Source organism: Colobus angolensis, unplaced genomic scaffold (genome assembly GCF_000951035.1).
Source record: "Colobus angolensis palliatus isolate OR3802 unplaced genomic scaffold, Cang.pa_1.0 Scaffold56, whole genome shotgun sequence".
NCBI lineage: Eukaryota > Metazoa > Chordata > Mammalia > Primates > Cercopithecidae > Colobus > Colobus angolensis.
The window spans coordinates 1,963,347-1,975,633 of record NW_012119154.1 but is presented as its reverse complement, the minus strand read 5'-3'; the positions used below and the strand labels follow the sequence as shown (position 1 = coordinate 1,975,633).

General features: G+C 34.2%; 1 protein-coding gene across 5 annotated transcripts in view; it reads right to left on the bottom strand.

Moving 5' to 3' along the window:
• Window positions 1-12,287, bottom strand: part of RBMS3 (RNA binding motif, single stranded interacting protein 3) — a 760,872-nt gene that overhangs the window by 592,219 nt on the left and 156,366 nt on the right. The gene's annotated exons all lie outside the window — the stretch shown is intronic.

The window sequence follows — 12,287 nt, the reverse complement described above, 5'->3', positions numbered from 1 at the left end:
TTGCAGCGATCAGAGAGTTCACTGTGCAATTGCACCACCGTCCTGTGTCGAGACACGCAGGTCATCCACAGATTATGTCTCTTGTTTGTCCCATGATGTCGAAACATGAATCAGTGAAACAAGTCCATTCTTTATCTTAAATTTGGTTGCTTTCCCAAGATTCCTGTACAAGAATCAGCAAGGCTCAGTTTTGCAGGTAACAAACTAATAATGTTAGGCTCAGTGACTTTGAAAACTCACGTGTGGAAGGCTGCAATGATCAAAAACGAAGGTCTGTGGCCCAAATAATAAAGGCCCTTCTGTTTATATACATAAGGTCTAGAATTAAAGAATGACCAATCACAGGCGCTAGAAAGGACATTAGAAGTATATTTTAATACAAAGTTTCAGTACAGCGCAAAAAAAAAAAAAAAAAAATCATTTGAACAAAATGGCCATTAGTTTTACACATAATTTTCAAATCGGGAGCAAATTAACTTCAGTTTATATTGGGAAAGTTCTCATAATACTCACTGGGTACCCACTCCATGCCAGGCTTTATTTAAGTGCTGTTGTGTATTAACTCATTTAATTATCTTTACTATTCAAGAAATGGAGGTAGCATTACTATACCCACTTTTTAGAAAGATAAACTTTGGAACAGAGAAGTTGCATAACTTGTCTAAGGACACATAGCTAAAAATTGATAGGTTTGAGAGCTGAACTCAGGCATTCTGGTGACAAAATGGCCCTCATAATGATGTGACAGAGAATAGAAATATTAAGCTCTCTGTATTTTCTGAGGAACAAGTCAACCTAAACTAAGTTTAACATGCATCTGAATTTATCTATTTATAATTGAATATTTCAATAATTGATATTATTTAAGCATCTATCTTCCTGATTCTAAATTTATTGTAATTATTTAAATACATAGTTTTAATAAACAAAAGTTTTTTAAAAGACGGCTGGCTGGGCACAGTGGCTCACAACTGTAATCCCAGCACTTTGGGAGGCTGAGGTGGGCAGATCACTTGAGGTAAGGAGTTCAAGATCAGCCTGGCCAACATGGTGAAACCCTGTCTTTACAAAAAATACAAAAATTAGCCAGGCATAGTGGCAGATACCTGTAATCCTAGCTACTCGGGAGGCCGAGGCAGGAGAATCGCTTGAACGTGGGAGGCGGAGGTGCAGTGAGCCAAGATCGCACCATGCACTCCAGCCTGGGCAACAAGAGTGATACTCTATCTCTAAATAAATAAATAAATAAATAAATAAATAAATAAATAAATAAATGACTGCTTAATGGAAGCATTGAAGAAACACTCCTTAAATATATACTATGTAAAAAACACACCTAGTTGATAAGAACTGATTCACCCTAAAGTCAAATTCAACCTATAGATCCAGGAATAAAATCTAAGTGATATCAGAATATCATTGATACACACATATTGACTAAGATTACCATGTTTTAAACTGCTTTATTATATTGAAGAACTAAAATGCTTGGTATCCCTTTGGTTCAAAAACTTCCCTTTTACTGTTAAAGCGTACTATTATGACATGTTTTGCACTATAACTGTGTTTTTAAATTTGTTTTGTACTGTACTTTAATTTTAGTCTTTTAACTGCAACCTAAATTGTATATACTTATTCTGATACTGTGAATGTTCATATTATAAAATATACCAGTGTACTACGGATAGTGGTGATGATACACAATACTACAAGATAATATAAGGATCTATAGTTACTAAATATGTATAATCTCAGTTAATATAAAGATAGGAATATAAAAATCAAAATATATGCTGTTTGAATATAGGACTCTTAAAATTACAAGTGAATTTTATTTAACTATTCCTCCTATAAAAAATATGAATTACAATAAATATTTCTGATTGTATAAGTGAGGAATAATAATGAACAGTTATTGAGGCCTTAACATGTACCTGGAACTATTAAGCTCAGAAGTCTTCAATGACTTGATTAAGATTTCACAATGAGTAAGTGGTCAATTAGAACCCACAATGGACTCAAAATTCCATGCTACTCTCGCGATGATAGCATGGTATTATGCTGTCTCTTTGTTTTCTTAAGTAGGATGATTTTAAATTGTGAACTTCTTAGAATATGATTATATTTTTAAAAATCTCTGTGGGTGATAGAAATGTTTTATATCTTGATCGCTGTGGTGGCTACATAGGTACATGCATTTTCAAAACTTATCAAATCCTGTGCTTATGATGAGTACACTTAATTTTACTCCTTGATAATGTTGGCTTAAAAAACTAAAACAAAAAATCTGTTTTCAAAAAACTCTGTGGACATATTTACTGTGTAAAATAAAATGCTTGTTCCTCAAGAGATACTACTGCATTAGAGATACAATGAATATGACAACAGATAAGAAATAAAACAAAAATTTGTTTTTTAAAATTTTATTTTTAAGGATAGTTTTAACTGTACCTTATTCTCAATCATATGCTTAAACAATGTGTATATATCATACTACTGCCAATTTGCAGATAAGAGGCTTTCATTTTTAGTATGCCAAATACACAGATATACTCTCTGTGTTTTTTTCACCAACAGTTTCTTACTGTGCGCCCCTAAAAGTCAAAGGTTGCAAAGAAAAATCTGTGAAAAAACAAAATTCAGCAAACACCACTCAACGAGTCCAACTTACTTTACATTAGGCATAGAATTAGCAGATTTGGTGGAATACTGTGATCTGTTTTACAGCTGAAACCTGATGGCTCAGGCAAAAATAAACAGTTTTTTTTTTTTTTTTTTTTTTTTTCTGAGTTTTTTTTTTTTCTCAGCAGCAATATTGAGTGAGTAAGCAAAGTATTGATCCTTGTTTGTTTCCTTTGATTCAAGTTATCCTGAGGCTTCCCTCCAAAATTCTCTTTGGGATCTACACAATAAAAGAGCTTCATATTCAAAACCTTTCTTCTTTCACCTCAGTGGCACAACATTGGATGTAGCATCTAAGACAAAATGCTGTTTCTTGTATCTCCCAATATAAACTCAAACTCTACCTTAGAACAAGTTTTATGATGTAAATCCAATAAAATCATTTTTATATTACTGATGAATTTGGGCTTTATTCTATCATTAAATATGTATCAGTTACCACTTAAAAACCTGGAAGTGTGCTAGGAACTAGGGGTACAAAAATGAATTGAATAAATCTATTGTCCTCAAAAGTTTTCAGTTAAGGATACAGTAGAGATTGGTAGGCAGTGGGGAGGGAAGGAAACAGATAGAAAAACAGAGAAAGAGGAGTTACTGAGATGGAACTTGATAGAAATTGAGATAGTGAGAGAGATACAGATAGATGGAGATGACAGAGTAAACCAGAAGATCAGGGGAGAATGTAGGAAAGATGACTGTTTTGGTATAGGTGGGGCCAAAAAAAAAAAAAAAAAGTATATATTTCCACTTGAAAGAATTGTTGAGTGATGAAGAAAGGACCACTTCACTTTCAGCTTTTACTTGTCTACAAAGGCTTTCCTGCTCAAGTTTTCCAATGATCTTGATGTTGCCAAATCCAAATGTAACTTCTCTTGGTATATTTTTTGACTTCTCAACAAGTATTCAACACATTTCATCATTCTGTCTTCTTTAAATACTTTCTTCTCTCAGCTGCTGTGGTATAGCACACTCCTGCCCTCCTGGTTGTCGTTTACCATACTGATTGTTCCTTTATAAACTTCTTTCTTGGTTTCTCATCCTCTTAGAACCTCAGAATTCAAGTTGTGTGAACATTTTATTTTATTGTTACACAAATTCCCTACACACGGGTCATGGTTAAGAAATGGGGCTCTTAAACAAAACTTCTTAATTTAAAGCCTGGATTTGCTAATTACAGCTGTGTGACCTTGGGAAAGTCACTTAACTTCATTGTGTCATTGTTTTTTCACCTATAAAATGGAAATTGGCATAACATCTAAATGAGTTAACATATATAAAATGAAGTACTTACATGCAAAATACTTAGAACGGTCTGTAGTACATATTAGATACCACACTATTGTCTCATCAATATGGATTTAAAAGCCATTTATAATGCTTATGACTCCCATTTTATATCCTTTACTTTTCACTTTGAAAACTACAATCACATATCAAACTGCCAATGTAAAATTCATTTCAGATATCTAATACAATCTCAAAAATAACAAGACTGAGAAGAGCTCTTGATTTCTCTCTACCCAAAATTGCCTCTTCCACAATCCTTTTCATTTTCTGAAATGACTATTCACTCAAGCTAAGAGTTAAAGAGTTATCCAAGATGCTCAAGCTAAGAGTTAAGGAGTTATCCCTAATTTATCTTTTTCTTAACCCTTTTGTCATATGCCATTCATGAGTAAATGCTATCAAGACTGTCTCCAAAATATATTCCAAATTCATCCCATTTAATCTCCTTTACCATTGTGATCTCATTCCAAGCCATCACCACCTCCTTCTTGGACTTCCACAAAAGCCTCCTTGCTTGTCTTCTTGCTTCTTCTCTTTTACTCCCCTAAAATCTATCCTTTGAAGAAGAATACCCAACCTTCCTTATGATCCTTGTATACAACAAGCTCATTTCTTTCTTCAAGCTTTGGCCAAATTTTTATATATGTCTGTAACACGTTATTTCTGAATAGTATCTGCCTGACTCCTTCCTGCAAATGAGGTCTCACATTAAAGAGAACACACAGTCTAGAGTAACCTCCTAGTCATAACTTACAACCTGGTTTTCATGATATTTACATATTCTACTGTTTCTTAAATTATTGATTCATTTATCATTTTTATCTATTTTAATGCAAATTCTGTGGAAAAAACTTATCATTCCTTTAGATATCTGCAGTGCTTAGCACACAGATGACAATCAATAAGTACATTTGAATAAATGAGTAAAAAGACCATGACAGTACTGAAGCAGAAGAGCTATTGGGTATCATAAATATCAAACAGTTGAAGTCTTGGAAATTGATTCTAGATTGGGGAAAAGAGTGACCCCAAGATTTTTTATTTGGACCGCTATTCACATAGAGAATAGTGGGATCCCTTAAAAAAGGGATAAGTCCAGGAATAACCCTCTTTGGACAATGAATTTGATAACTCTTGGGTTACAAAATGGAATTGTCTAGGGAATAACGAGATATGGATCTAGAACTAAACAAAAAGTTGATGGTAGGCAATATAGAATTAATAGTCATTAGAATAGCTAAAGTTGTTTGTGTAATAAAGAACAGATAGATTATAGAGTGAAAAGAGGTGTTCGACCTCCAGAAAACTCCAAAATATTCAAGAGGCAAGTAGAAGAAGAGAAGGTAGAAAGAGTAATCTCCAAAAGGTAAGAGGAAATCCAGGCAAAAGGAATTTACCATCCATAGGAGAACAAAGGAGGGATCAACAGGGTCAAGTAACAGAGAGCTTAATTAAAATAAGCACTAAAAAGAGTCAGCCGTATTTATCAATTAAAAAATCACTGGACAAATTGAAAACCAGGATGCCATCTGAACTTGCCAGAGCCCTGTCCTTGAAATTTAAGTCCCTCAAATTTTCAGGCATTCAGCATGAGATCTGCCTAGAATTGCACCTCTCTGAGCTCCAGATCTTTACCAGCACATCCGGAAAGAACTGATCACACCCTTTTACATCCCTGTCTTTTTTGTGCTACCACCAAGATCAGAAACTAAGTCAAATGGTCCTCTCAATGATTTTTTTATTTCTATTTTTCTCCTCTGTTCTGAAGATAAATATGGAAACATATCATCAGCTATCAGGAATTTACGTACATTTTTAAATTGATCATAAGATACATAAACATTTAGCAGAAGATTCTTCAAAGTAATAAAAACAATAATAAATGAGTGATCAGTGAATCAGTGGGACAATAATTTCTAGGATGCCCCCAAAACACTAGGAGATGTAAATTATTTTTTAAGACTCACTGGACTTATGTTCACTAAACTATGGTCGGCAAAAAAATGTAAGTATATATAGAAATTTAATAACATGAGTCAAAATAGGAAGAGTTTCTTGCTTAATCATCAATTAAATGCAAACATTATTAAAAAGTAGAATGCTGAATAAATGTTTGACTTTTGGACATTACATAAAGCAGGAAAGTAAGATTCTTCCAAGGATATCCTTGAAAACACTTGTAGAGGCATATTGCAGAGCTTTATTATCCATGTGCCTAATCTGTCAGTTTGCTATCAGAAAATCAAATTCATCTCCAAATTTTCATAATAATATTCATTTTTAATACTTCTGGTTAATTGAAAGTACAGTGGTAGGTCCTATGAAATTGTGAGAGCCTCTGAAAGTCAGAGTTAAGAAAGCTAAAACAGAGGATTAAATTATGTTTTCAGATTTGTGTGAGCATCATTAATTCTAAAAGTTCTCAATCTTTGCTACATACTAGAATTATCTGAGCAGGCTTCAAAAAATCCCAATATCCAGGTTGATACCATAGTGGTTAAATCAGAACACTTAGAGAGTGAAGTCCAAACCTATTTTCTAAGGGTCCCTAAGGGATTCTCATGAGTAGTCATGGAACTGAAAACCTATGATTTATGCCACCCTTGTTCTCATTATATGAATGTTTCAGTGATTATGGATACTGGCTTTGAAGTCAGATCCAGATTTTGAATCCTGGTGGCTATGGTGGCTACATAAATTTGAACAAGTTTCTTAACCCTTTTGAGTGTCAGCTTAAAGAAACTATTATCCCCACTTTGTAGGGAAGTTTTGAGCATTAAATAATTTAAAAACTTTATAGAGTATGAGGCATGTAATACACAAAAACTTTGTTAATATAAATAATATATAAATATAACAACCTATTATTAATGACAGTTATTTAGTACTAATCAAATACTATGTCTAGTTTACAGCAGATGCTTGGCAAACATAATTTTCCCCAAATCTGAAATAATATATGTAACCCATTGTCAAATCTCTGCTGAATTAAGGAATTCCAATATCGTGTTTTGGGTCTTTAAAGCACTCCCTCATTTAAAATACACAAAGGCAGAGTTTAAAGATTCTAGTATTCACTTCCTGCTCACACCTGCCACCACACAGATTTATAACATCTCAAAAGCAGCTGCGTAATTTGAGTCTGACTCGTAGAAGAAAGCTACTAATAAATTTCCTAGGGTCTTATTAGAGGAAACTTTTAAATCTTCAATGACACAGTAAGAAAGAACTCTAAAAATTTCCAGTCACATTTTTCTTATTTACTTGGTTACCCTGGAGTGCATGATGACTTGTTTTCTTTTAGTTGTATCTGAACAGTCTGACAGATTACTGTGACAAGGTTACTTTTAAATTGATAAAAGGTTTGATTGTGTCGGTGCATTTGTCAAAACTGTCTGACACCGTGTATAATGGACTCTGCACTTGGAGCCTGGATGGCACTTGAGTCTGGCTCTTACTATTCAGCGTTCAGCACGCACCATAATGAGACATCCAACAGGGTTGTGTAAAAGTCCGGGAGATTAGCTTGGGCAGACCCTTCAGCTCTCCAGCGCAAACACTTCTATTTTGTTCCTCTGGCTTTTCATGGTGGGTGTTTCTCCTCTCTTGTTAAATGTTAAAGTGACATTCAGAGTTTCATTTTAAAGGGGGAAATGCTGGGATGTCATAACTTGAGCAAAGAAAACATTTACAGAGAAAAGTGAGGGGCAGGGCAGTTGACTTTCCTGCTCTTCTGGTAAACACTGGAAATATGTATGTACCTACCCAAGAGTTTCCCTCTATTTTCCTGCATTCTGTTTCAAGTGGCCTTAGCAGCAGCATGTTTACTTTAAAACAGAAAAACAAGTCACTCTGTTCCTTCACAGTATTTTAATTAACTCCAGAGTAGTTAATCGCAGGAAAGTGGGGGCAATTGGCTGGGGCTTCCTGAGAATATTGTATTAAATCAAATTTATAAGCCACAAAATGGTTAGATAAAATATGTTGTAGATGTAGAAAATATAAACACAATAATGATTTTTTCCAATTTTAAATGCTACCCATTATGACGCATATTTGATTTTATTTTTTAGGAGCAATTTAAATGTGTTTCAAGGGCATGTTCAGAATCATCAAATAGAAGTCACCAACTTCTTGGAAAGACAAAATATAACTTAATATGTAAAAAATCATTACACTACAAATATTTTATTTGGCTCAAAAAAGTTACAATGCTCTCTCGCTTTATTAAATCAAATCTATCTTCTCCAACTTCCATCGGGTCTTCCTGAGATAAGCATAAGGATATATGAATCTAAGTGTTCCATCAACAGTCTTCAACTGATAATCCATCCATGAGTAAATTTGGATAATCAGTTGGATTCCTAGTTTTTATTACATTGCCTTTAGTGCTTTTAATATTACAGCCATTTCATTGTTTAATAGTATATTGATGACCCCTTCATGACTGGGTAAGAAAAAGGGATGAACTAAAAATCAACTCATTTGGGTTCTATTCTGTGCTACTTTGCTGTTTCTTTTGAAGTTCATTTGGTTAATTGTTTCCACGTCCCTGCTTTTTAATGGAAAAACGAATGCATATGACAAAATCTTTCACCACACATAATTTTTCTACCACCACAAATATTGCTTCTCACACCCTCCTCTCTGAACAAAAAGCATTCTTCTTTCAGCTTTTCAACTATTCCTACTCTAATTGTTCCTTGATCTCAGAGGATCATTTCTTGCTACTCTGCAGCTGGAGTTACCTATTTGAAAAAATATATATATAGCTATGCTACCTTCTTGTTTATGACAATTCAATGATTTCCTCCATGGTTCTTAAGATAAATCAAGTTTCTAACATCATCTCCAAAGGAACCATCTTGTCCTTCCATGTTTTCTAGCTCATTTTGCCCCACATTCCATCTCCTTCTCTCTGCTGTAGTCACATGGCTTTTTCTCAGCTCTTTGTCTTTGGCATGCCCCCTCCAGCCCTTGGTTCTGCACACAATGTTTCCTCTACCTGGCTGCTCTTCCACTTTTTTCTCGATTAGTTAAATCTATTCATCCTTCTAATCTTAGCTTAATTGTCACTTCCTCAGACATACCTTTGTTAATCACCCTAACTAGGTCTAATCTTGTGTTATAAAATCTGTTAGTACCATGCTCCTCTCTTTTTTGCTCTTACAGTTGCAATTTTATATCAGATCATATATTTAATTGATGCCCATTTTCCCTAGTAGAATATATTTCTCCTTTGTCTAAATTTACTCACCACTGACTTCTCACCACAAGCATGCAGTATATATTCTGTAACTATTTCTTGATTGAGAACAAAACAAAGTTCCTTAAGTTTCTCAAGAAAAAGACATTACAAGGTTTTTAACGATACTATTTTCTATACTACACCCAGTATAATGTATTCATCCAAAACATAGGTATAACTAGAAAGATTTTTCCATAGAGTAAAATCATTCTTTACATCTATTATTCTTCAGTCTTATCTTCTTTTCTCTGATTTTACTTGTGATCTGAACATAGAAGCTTTAATGATGAATGTGAATAGATCTCCTTAATAAAAATTTGCTCTCAGATTATATATTGAGAAATAATGCAATTTCTTTTTCTTTAATACCATTTTCTTACTGTTCATTAGCATTAACATGGATATTATATACTCATACCAGAAAATCCAATATGTCTACACCTTTTTTTCTAAAAAAGGCAATATGTTGTCTTGTGTATCTGTTTTCTATTATTTTATTACAATGGATATTAGCAAATATTGCATTTCCTTTAAGGGATATTAACTCTAAAAGTACTTATAATTTCATAGAAATAAATATGGAAAATGAATCTTGATGGCAAGTTCATTTAAATCTACTAAAATTATCTGTTTTATGAGTGAAGTTATTTTAAAGTGTGAGATGAGTTATAGGAATGGAAAGTGATTTTAATCTTTAGAAGACTGCTAATGCAAAATGGTAACAAGCCCTGTGAGAGGACAACACTAGGAGGGAGAGAGAGAGAGAGAGACAGAGAGAGAGAGAGAGAGAAACAAGGTTTTACAAATGACCTACATTGGTCTCTTACTAAAGGTTTTTTCAGCCATCAGGTCATACCCATGAAGCTGAATAAATTCTGACTGTGCCCCCGCCAACACTGCATGAGGGGATTGGAGAAAGATATAAAATGTGATCTTGAGTAAGTTTTGCAGCTAAATAATGAGGTCCTCAATCAAATATCAAAATTTTAGAATGAAAAAAACATAAAAGATTGTTGAGTTCAAATCCATTATATTGTAGATGGGGGAAACCAAAGTTAAGAGACAGCAAGTCATTACTCTAAGGCCACAGACTCACTTGATAGCATAGCCAAGACTGAAAGATAGATCTCACAATGCACAGTTATTTCCACTACATTATGTTGCCCAATCACATCGGTTCTTTAAGATTGTCCAGGCAAAAGAATCTAAGCAATAAACCCCAGTTCTAGATCACTGCAGTAACAGGAGAACCCACAAACATTTGTACAATAACAATAAATGGGCCAGATCTTATTAGCAGACAAATATTAATATGAACAAGTAACTATTATCCTCTGTTCACTTAATATTCTTTATCAAATGCACATAAAAACATTAACAAAACTTGTTCCCTCAATAACAATGTTTCTGTGTTACCACATCTCTGAGTTAAAAATGGCATCGTAGGCTTTTAAGTAATAATTTCCATTTACAAAATTCTGGCACTTCTACGCAGAAATGGATATTGACACAGCAATTCATAGTATGATGCTACATCAGTGGTGTGTTCATACAGCAGCTCTTCAATAAAATAAAAAATTTAAAAAGCTCTGATTTGCAGGATGTGCTGATTCCTGTGTTATAAATACTCCCACAAGGGCCAATTTCATGCTGCCAAGTCTGTAACAGATTGCTCACAAAATTCTTGAATATTTAACAATTAGCTCAAGTGTGTTAGTCAGAGGCAGCTCCAGCACACTGCTGATACTACAATTAAACACAGAAATAATAAAAACCAACCCAGTCTTTTAAGAAAGAGGAAACTGAGGCTTAGGGGGAGGAAGTGATTTGCCTCAAGATTACACAGTGGTTGAGCAGGTTTTAACACTCAAAATTCCATCCCAACTACCCTCATCAGTTAGTGAAACTTTATACAATAGAAATAGTTGGTGGTCTTCAAGACTGTTGAGAGAAGTGCTTCACAAAAGATCAACAACACTAAATAAAGATCCTGTTTGAAATACATATTCTTGGGCTCTACCCCAGACCTAGTGAAACATAATTGCTTGGGCCCAGACATCTGTGTGTCACCCAGCTCTCCAAGTGGTAAAGAGCAGCAAGAAAGAACCTTTCCCTAATAGCTACCTTTAAAAAAAAATGAGTTTCAAATATAAATCAAGAACAATAGCTATTTTTCTTTTTACTTCATCCAACCTTCTATCATGAAGTCTACAATCTTTCACATTTTCAAAGACCTTGTTTTTCAAAATAGAGTTTAGATTTTTTAAACAACAAAAGAAGTTGAGTTATTTATCTTCTGATTCTCAACCTCAATATTCTATAGGCCAAAATCTAACGTATATTTGTATGTCTGAGCTCTGGCACATTTAACATTTTTTGAACAAATTAAAAAATATATATATTTATCTTTTAAGGTTCTGCCTTGCCTTTTTCACAAATCGAGGCACTCAATAGTAACAGGGTACTCCCACCCTAATCTATCTACTGTTGTGTCAAACAATTAGATAGTTACGTATTTCTATGTTGGTTTATCTGCCACTTTCCGTTGTGTTGATATGTACTCCCAATCTTAAAATCTAGGACAAAGGCAAATAAATATTGTCTGCTTTGTTTTCCTCTTTCAATATTTTAGCGGTCAGAACATTTACAAAATAAATATCCTCATGGCTTTTTAAAAAGCATTGCAAAAGAGAAAAATAACAATTGAGTAATAGTTTTTTAAACTTTAAAAATACACAGCTAAGTCACAATCAAATGACAAATATATGTTCTAATATTATTTTGAAAATAATCAGATACTAAGCTAAAAATACAGCTCTGTTGCCCAGGCTGGAGTGCAGTGGCACGATCTTGGCTCACTGAAAGCTCCGCCTCCTGGGTTGACGCCATTCTCCTGCCTCAGCCTCCCCCGTAGCTGGGACTACAGGCGCCCGCCACCACGCCTGGCTAATTTTTTTGTATTTTCAGTAGAGACAGGGTTTCACTGTGTTAGCCAGGATGGTCTCAATCTCCTGACCTTGTGATCCGCCTGCCTCAGCCTCCCAAAGTGCTAGGATTACAGGCGTGAGCC